Consider the following 8,333-nt stretch of genomic DNA (forward strand, 5'->3'; position numbering starts at 1 on the left):
ATCGTTCGACTGCGCGTCCGTCCTCGCCTTCGGCGGGCCGGACGCAGTCTGTGTGCGGCGGAGGCCACCTTCAGGCGCCCCAACACGCTTATTTTGCACTCCGAGATGACGGCGTTCGAGCTCGCTACGGCACAACCTTCCCGAAAGACGAGTGGGAGCCGTGCGGCAAGAAGCACGTTCATGCTCGCTCTTTTTCGTTGCATCGACTCGGTCGCGCCGTGCGGGTTGCCCAAGCCCGCTGCACTGTCGGTGGACCGGCCGGAACTAGCAACGGAGCCGAGACTGCAAAGCCGCCAGACGACGGGTCACGCCCGCGTCTTCGGCGCTTTCGCATCTGAATCGCCCGAGGACGACACGGAACACACCTCGATATCGTGGTAAAACGGCACCGTCCGACAACCAGCCCCTAACGCATCAAGCGGATGAGGCTGCAGACGACTGCCGTGGATTCCCCTGGAGCAGACCCGAGGACACGCTTGACGAGGCCGAAGCCCGCCGCATATCAGACACCCGGTCGCTTTCGCGTACGCCGCTCACGAGAACCCCCACATAATAGCAGCGATAAGTACCCAGACCTCCTTGGGCACTAATACGAGCGTACTCGAGAAAATTTCACCGCGGGTGTGCCCCGAAACGTGTGGCACGTTGAGCGTGCCACAAGTCTACGTCGCTCTCAAACCCGCCGAGGTCGTAGAATTTGCGACCCTACTCACGAAATTCCCACCGAGGATACGGCCGCAAACGTACCGCACCTTGGGTAGGCCACGAGTTTGTGCAACACTACGCTGACGGCACAGCACCGAGGTCGTGCGCGCACGCACGGGAAAATTCCGCCGCGGTTTCTGCCGAAAACGTGAGGCACCACGACTCTCCGCAAGTTCGCGTCGACTGCGAAAGACCGAAGTCGTGAACGACGTGTCCGCTACTCGCCGCCGACACGCTGGACACCAAACGTACAACGACTCGACGGCGTCGTAGAGGCCCACGACGCGGTTTTCCTTAACGACGTCTCGGCGTGGCACCGACAGGTTAGAACGGCCGACCAACGTTCCCTGTCCGCCGTTCGGCTCAGTCGAAGGGCTCGGCGACTTCGGCAACGCTGCGAAGCCGCACGGTGACGCACGCCATGTCCCCATTTTTTTTTTTTTCTTTCTGCGTCTGCCGGGGTGCCCCTATAATAGCAGCGATAAGCACCCAGACCGCCGTGGGTCGCTCGCCCCGGCTGACGTGGTTTTTCGTACTCCTGCGGCGGTCGCCGTCAAGCACGTCCAAATACGCTACTTTCGTGGGCGCATTCACGCTCTTTCGCTTCGCCGGAGTGCCAGCACTCACTCTGCCAAAAACGGCGAACATCCGAGCGGCGGTTCCCACTTTTGCGTCGGCGTCGCAAACCCCGCCCCGGCAGACGAGGTTTGCCGTACTCGTGCGACGGTGGCCGGCGGGCACGTCGAAAGACGCCGATATCGTGCGCGAATTGGCGCACCTTGGCTTCACCGGAGTGCCGCCACTGACTCCTCCAAAAACGGCGAAGATCCGAGCGGCGCTTCCCACTTTCGCATCGGCGTCCCGAACTCCGCCCCGGCTGACGCGGTTTACCGTACTCGTGCGACGGTCGCCGGCGAGCACGTGGAAAGACGCCGATATCGTGCCCGAATCGGCTCCGTTCGGCTTCGCCGGAGTGCCAGCACTGGCTCGGCGAAAGACGACGAACATCCGAGCGACGGTTCTCACTATTGCGTACGCGTCGCAAACCCCGCCCCGGCAGACGCACTTTGCCGTACTCGTGCGACGGTCGCCGGCGAGCACGTAGAAAGACGCCGATATCGTGCCGGAATCGGCCCCGTTTGGCTTCGCCGGAGTGCCAGCACTCACTCGGCCACAAACGGCGAACATCCGAGCGGCGGTTCCCACTTAGCCGTCGGCGTCCCGAACTCCGCCCCGGCAGACGCGGTTGCCGAGCTCGTGCGACTAGCGACCGCGAAGCCGTCTCGCGACGCCGCTTTCGTGCGCGGCTCCCACTGCGACCTGGGTCACCCGAGGTCGACGAGCAAGAAAGAATGTCGAAAAAAAATTTTTTTTTTTTGCGTCTGCCGGGGTGCCCCTATAATAGCAGCGATAAGCACCCAGACCGCCATGGGTCGCTCGCCCCGGCTGACGTGGTTTTTCGTTTTCCTGCGGTGGTCGTCGTCAAGCACGTCCAAACACGCCACTTTCGTGGGCGCATTCACGCTCTTTCGCTTCGCCGGAGTGCCAGCACTCACTCTGCCAAAAACGGCGAACATCCTAGTGGCGGTTCCCACTTTTGCGTCGGCGTCGCCAACCCCGCCCCGGCATACGCGGTTTGCCGTACTCGTGCGGCGGTGGCCGGCGGGCACGTCGAAAGACACCGATATCGTGCGCGAGTCGATGCTTCTTGGTCTCGCAGGAGGGCCGCCACTCACTCCTGCAAAAACGGCGAAGATCCGAGCGGCGCTTCCCACTTTTTCGTCGGCATCGCAAACCTCGCCCCGGCAGACGCGCTTTGCCGTACTCGTGCGACGGTCGCCGGCGAGCACGTCGAAATACGCCGATATCGTGCCCGAATCGGCCCCGTTTCGCTTCGCCGGAGTGCCAGCACTCACTCGGCCAAAAACGGCGAACATCCGAGCAGCGGTACCCACTTAGCCGTCGGCATCCCGAACTCCGCGCCGGCTGACGCGGTTGCCGAGCTCGTGCGACTAGCGACCGCGTCTCGCGACGCCGCTTTCGTGCGCGGCTCCCATTGCGACCTGGGTTACCCGAGCTCGACCAGCAAAAAAGAAGGTCGAAAAAAAATTTTTTTTTTCTGCGTCTGCCGGGGTGCCCCTATAATAGCAGCGATAAGCACCCAGACCGCCGTGGGTCGCTCGCCCCGGCTGACGTGGTTTTTCGTACTCCTGCAGCGGTCGCCGTCAAGCACGTCCAAATACGCCACTTTCGTGGGCGCTTTCGCGCTCTTTCGCGTCGCCGGTGTGCCAGCACTCACTCTGCCAAAAACGGCGAACATCCTAGTGGCGGTTCCCACTTTTGCGTCGGCGTCGCCAACCCCGCCCCGGCATACGCGGTTTGCCGTACTCGTGCGGCGGTGGCCGGCGGGCACGTCGAAAGACACCGATATCGTGCGCGAGTCGATGCTTCTTGGTCTCGCAGGAGGGCCGCCACTCACTCCTGCAAAAACGGCGAAGATCCGAGCGGCGCTTCCCACTTTTTCGTCGGCATCGCAAACCTCGCCCCGGCAGACGCGCTTTGCCGTACTCGTGCGACGGTCGCCTGCGAGCACGTCGAAATACGCCGATATCGTGCCCGAATCGGCCCCGTTTCGCTTCGCCGGAGTGCCAGCACTCACTCGGCCAAAAACGGCGAACATCCGAGCAGCGGTACCCACTTAGCCGTCGGCATCCCGAACTCCGCGCCGGCTGACGCGGTTGCCGAGCTCGTGCGACTAGCGACCGCGAACGCGTCTCGCGACGCCGCTTTCGTGCGCGGCTCCCATTGCGACCTGGGTTACCCGAGCTCGACCAGCAAAAAAGAAGGTCGAAAAAAAATTTTTTTTTTCTGCGTCTGCCGGGGTGCCCCTATAATAGCAGCGATAAGCACCCAGACCGCCGTGGGTCGCTCGCCCCGGCTGACGTGGTTTTTCGTACTCCTGCAGCGGTCGCCGTCAAGCACGTCCAAATACGCCACTTTCGTGGGCGCTTTCGCGCTCTTTCGCGTCGCCGGTGTGCCAGCACTCACTCTGCCAAAAACGGCCAACATCCGAGCGGCGGTTCCCACTTTTGCGTCGGCGTCGTAAACCCCGCCCCGGCAGACGCGGTTTGCCCTACTCGTTCGACGGTCGCCGGCGAGCGCGTCGAAAGACGCCGATATCGTGCGCTAATTGGCGCTCCTTGGCTTCTCCGGAGTGCCGCCACTCACTCCTCCAAAAACGGCGAAGATCCGAGCGGCGTTCTCCACTTTCGCATCGGCGTCCCGAACTCCGCCCGGGCTGACGCGGTTTACCGTACTCGTGCGACGGTCGCCGCCGGGCACGTCGAAAGACGCCGATATCGTGCCGTAATCGGCCCCGTTTGGCTTCGCCCGAGTGCCAGCACTCACTCGGCCAAAAACGGCGAACATCCGAGCAGCGTTTCCCACTTTCGCATCGGCGTCCCGAAGCCCGCCCCGGCAGACGCGGTTTGTCCTACTCGAGCGACGGTCGCCGGCGATCACGTCGAAAGGCGCCGAATTCGTGCACGAATCGATGCTTCTTGGTCTCGCAGGAGGGCCGCCACTCACTCCTGCAAAAACGGCGAAGATCCGAGTTGCGCTTCCCACTTTTTCGTCGGCGTCCCGAACTACGCCCCGGCTGACGCGGTTTACCGTACTCGTGCGACGGTCGCCGGCGGGCACTTCAAAATACGCCGATTTCGTGGGCGCATTCACGCTGTTTCGCTTCCCCGGAGTGCCAACACTCACTCTGCCGAAAGCGGCGATCATCCGAGCGGCGGTTCCCACTTTTGCGTCGGCTTCGCAAACGGCGCCCCGGCAGACGCGCTCGTGCGACGTACTCGTGCGACGGTCGCCGGCGAGCACGTCGAAAGACGCCGATATCGTGCTCGAATCGACCCCGTTTCGCTTCGCCGGAGTGCTGCCAGTCACGGCGCAGAAAACGGCGAACAAGTGTTTTTTTTTTTTTTCCTAGAATTTGTGTTATAGAAGGCACATTTGATATCGGACGATAATTTTCAACTTTATCACGCGCACCGATTTTCGTGTAGAGGTTTGCAAGTTTATGGGAATTTCTCCACTTGGAATAATGCGATTTAGTAGTACTACGAGAACTTCATGGATGTACTCAAGGGTACGGGGCAAGTCAGTTACGTCAACACCTGCAGATTTTTTACACTTCAAACTGAAAATTGTTGGTTGTGAGTCCTCGTGTGATATTAAAGGCCGATTCGCTAACACATAGAACAAAGAAAGAAAGGAAGAAAAAACGCCCGCGCTCGCTCAAGAAACCTGGGTTCGCAACAAGTGGCAACAACAAGCAACCGAGCGAGTGCGCCAAAACCCGTGGCGGCCGAACAAACGCGAAGTCCCAACCGCGTCAGCCGGGGCGGCACGGGACAGGAAAAATCACTTCAGCCGGGGCGGCGGGGCACCGAATAAACCTCGTCACCTCGTCGCAGGATAAAAGAGGAAACAAAAAGTCTAAACAGCGTCTGCTGGAGCGAATGCGTAATAAAACAACAACAACAACAAAAAAAAAAACACCCGCGCTCAAGAAGTCTGCAATCCTCACAAAAGGCGACTGTGACCGAGCAGCGTCAGCCGGGGCCGTGCGGAAACGGAAAAACCGCGACTACCGGGGCGTCGAGGCACCGAAAAATCCACTTCAGCCGCGGCGAAAAAAAAAAACAAAAAGAAAGACGGAGGGGGGGGGGGGAACCACGTCTGCCGGGGCGAAGGAAAAAAAAAACGCGTCTGCCGGGGCGAGCCCGGGTGCGGCACCACCGGGAAAACTGTGGCAAACAGACATGGCGATCGAGTGAGTGGGCCGCCAGCCAGGCTCAGCCAAAAAGTGCAAAGTCCGAACTGCGTCAGCCGGGGCGGCAAAAACCGCGTCAGCCGGGGCGGCGCAAAAAACCGCGTCTGCCGGGGCGGCACGAAACCGCGTCAGCCGGGGCGGGGCGAAAACTGCGTCAGCCGGGGCGAAAAGAAAAAAAAAAACGCGTCTGCCGGGGCAAGCCCGGGTGCGGCACCACCGGGAAAACTGTGGCAAACAGACATGGCGATCGAGTGAGTGGGCCGCCAGCCAGGCACAGCCGAAAAGTGCAAAGTCCGAACCGTGTCAGCCGGGGCGACGCAAAAACCGCGTCAGCCGGGGCGGCGCGAAAACCGCGTCAGCCGGGGCAGCACGAAACCGCGTCAGCCGGGGCGGCGCGAAAACTGCGTCAGCCGGGGCGGCGCGAAAACCTCGTCAGCCGGGGCGAGCGAAAAGGGGGGGGGGGGGGGGAACCACGTCTGCCGGGGCGAAAGAAAAAAAAAACGCGTCTGCCGGGGCGAGCCCGGGTGCGGCACCACCGGGAAGACTGTGGCAAACAGACATGGCGATCGAGTGAGTGGGCCGCCAGCCAGGCTCAGCCCAAAAAGTGCCAAGTCCGAACTGCGTCAGCCGGGGCGGCAAAAACCGCGTCAGCCGGGGCGGCGCGAAAACCGCGTCTGCCGGGGCGGCGCGAAAACTGCGTCAGCCGGGGCGAGCCCGGGTGCGGCACCACCGGGAAAACTGTGGCTAACAGACATGGCGATCGAGTGAGTGGGCCACCAGCCAGGCTCAGCCAAAAAGTGCCAAGTCCGAACTGCGTCAGCCGGGGCGGCAAAAACCGCGTCAGCCGGGGCGGCGCAAAAAAACCGCGTCTGCCGGGGCGGCACGAAACCGCGTCAGCCGGGGCGGCGCGAAAACTGCGTCAGCCGGGGCGAAAGAAAAAAAAAACGCGTCTGCCGGGGCGAGCCCGGGTGCGGCACCACCGGGAAAACTGTGGCAAACAGACATGGCGATCGAGTGAGTGGGCCGCCAGCCAGGCACAGCCGAAAAGTGCTAAGTCCGAACTGCGTCTGCCGGGGCGGCACGAAACCGCGTCAGCCGGGGCGGCGCGAAAACCGCGTCTGCCGGGGCGGCACGAAACCGCGTCAGCCGGGGCGGCGCGAAAACTGCGTCAGCCGGGGCGAGCCCGGGTGCGGCACCACCGGGAAAACTGTGGCAAACAGACATGGCGATCGAGTGAGTGGGCCGCCAGCCAGGCACAGCCGAAAAGTGCTAAGTCCGAACTGCGTCTGCCGGGGCGGCACGAAACCGCGTCAGCCGGGGCGGCGCGAAAACCGCGTCTGCCGGGGCGGCACGAAACCGCGTCAGCCGGGGCGGCGCGAAAACTGCGTCAGCCCGGGCGAGCCCGGGTGCGGCACCACCGGGAAAACTGTGGCAAACAGACATGGCGATTGAGTGAGTGGGCCGCCAGCCAGGCACAGCCGAAAAGTGCTAAGTCCGAACTGCGTCTGCCGGGGCGGCACGAAACCGCGTCAGCCGGGGCGGCGCGAAAACCGCGTCTGCCGGGGCGGCACGAAACCGCGTCAGCCGGGGCGGCGCGAAAACTGTGTCAGCCGGGGCGAGCCCGGGTGCGGCACCACCGGGAAAACTGTGGCAAACAGACATGGCGATCGAGTGAGTGGGCCGCCAGCCAGGCACAGCCGAAAAGTGCTAAGTCCGAACTGCGTCAGCCGGGGCGGCAAAAACCGCGTCAGCCGGGGCGGCGCAAAAAACCGCGTCTGCCGGGGCGAAATAAAAAAAAAAACAAAGAAAAAAGCCCGCGCTTAATCAAAAGAAAACAAAGAAAAAAGCTTGCGCTTAATCAAAAGAAAACAAACAAAAAAAGTTCGCGCTTAAGCCTGGCGGTGGAACCACCGGGGCAAACAGACCTGGCGATCGAGTGAGTGGGCCGCCAGCCGGGGTGAGCCAAAAAGTGCAAAGTCCGAACCGCGTCAGCCGGGGCGACGCAAAAACCGCGTCAGCCGGGGCGGCGCGAAAACCGCGTCAGCCGGGGCGGCGCGAAAACCGCGTCAGCCGGGGCGGCGCAAAAACCGCGTCAGCCGGGGCGGCGCAAAAACTGCGTCAGCCGGGGCGGCACGGAAAAACGAAAACCGCGTCAGCCGGGGCGGCACGGAAAAACGAAAACCGCGTCAGCCGGGGCGACATCAAAATGAGGAAAAAAAAAAAAAAAACTGCCTTAGGACACCTGCGTACACTTTCATGCGTTTGGGCATATCTCTCTGTAACACGCGCGCCCCTCGTTACGCGCGGCACTCTGTTTTCTCCGACACCCATATTTCGGCGGCATGTGGCACGCGCGCCCGTCCCTACGCACGGCACACCGCAGTGCTTTCTCGATATTTTTCTTTTCCTCCAACACCGTCATCTATAGGCTTTTAGTGACCTGTTGCTCGTGGCACAAGTTCGCTAGCTCTGACACCTCTTGCATGCGCACCGTTTTTGCGCACGGTGCTATGCCGCAAAGCACGGCAGTCGCATGCGTTTCTCTCAGGCACCTCTTTTTTGACACAACGCTGTGGTGCTTAGAAACACACGCGCCGCTTTTGCGCACAGAACTCCACCGTACAGCACGGTAGTCACGTTTGTTCCACACGAACAGCAGTGTGCATCGTGCTACGACACTTTGAAAGCTTTTTCTTCCGAGTCTCGACCGCGCTGTTCCTTTCGTACTTGGCGCGATTTTGGGACCAGCTTTGTTTTAAACCCCTACTGCGCGCCGTTCCTTTCGTAC

The sequence above is a fragment of the Rhipicephalus microplus genome, unplaced genomic scaffold (assembly GCF_043290135.1).
Source record: "Rhipicephalus microplus isolate Deutch F79 unplaced genomic scaffold, USDA_Rmic scaffold_202, whole genome shotgun sequence".
Taxonomy (NCBI): Eukaryota; Metazoa; Arthropoda; class Arachnida; order Ixodida; family Ixodidae; genus Rhipicephalus; species Rhipicephalus microplus.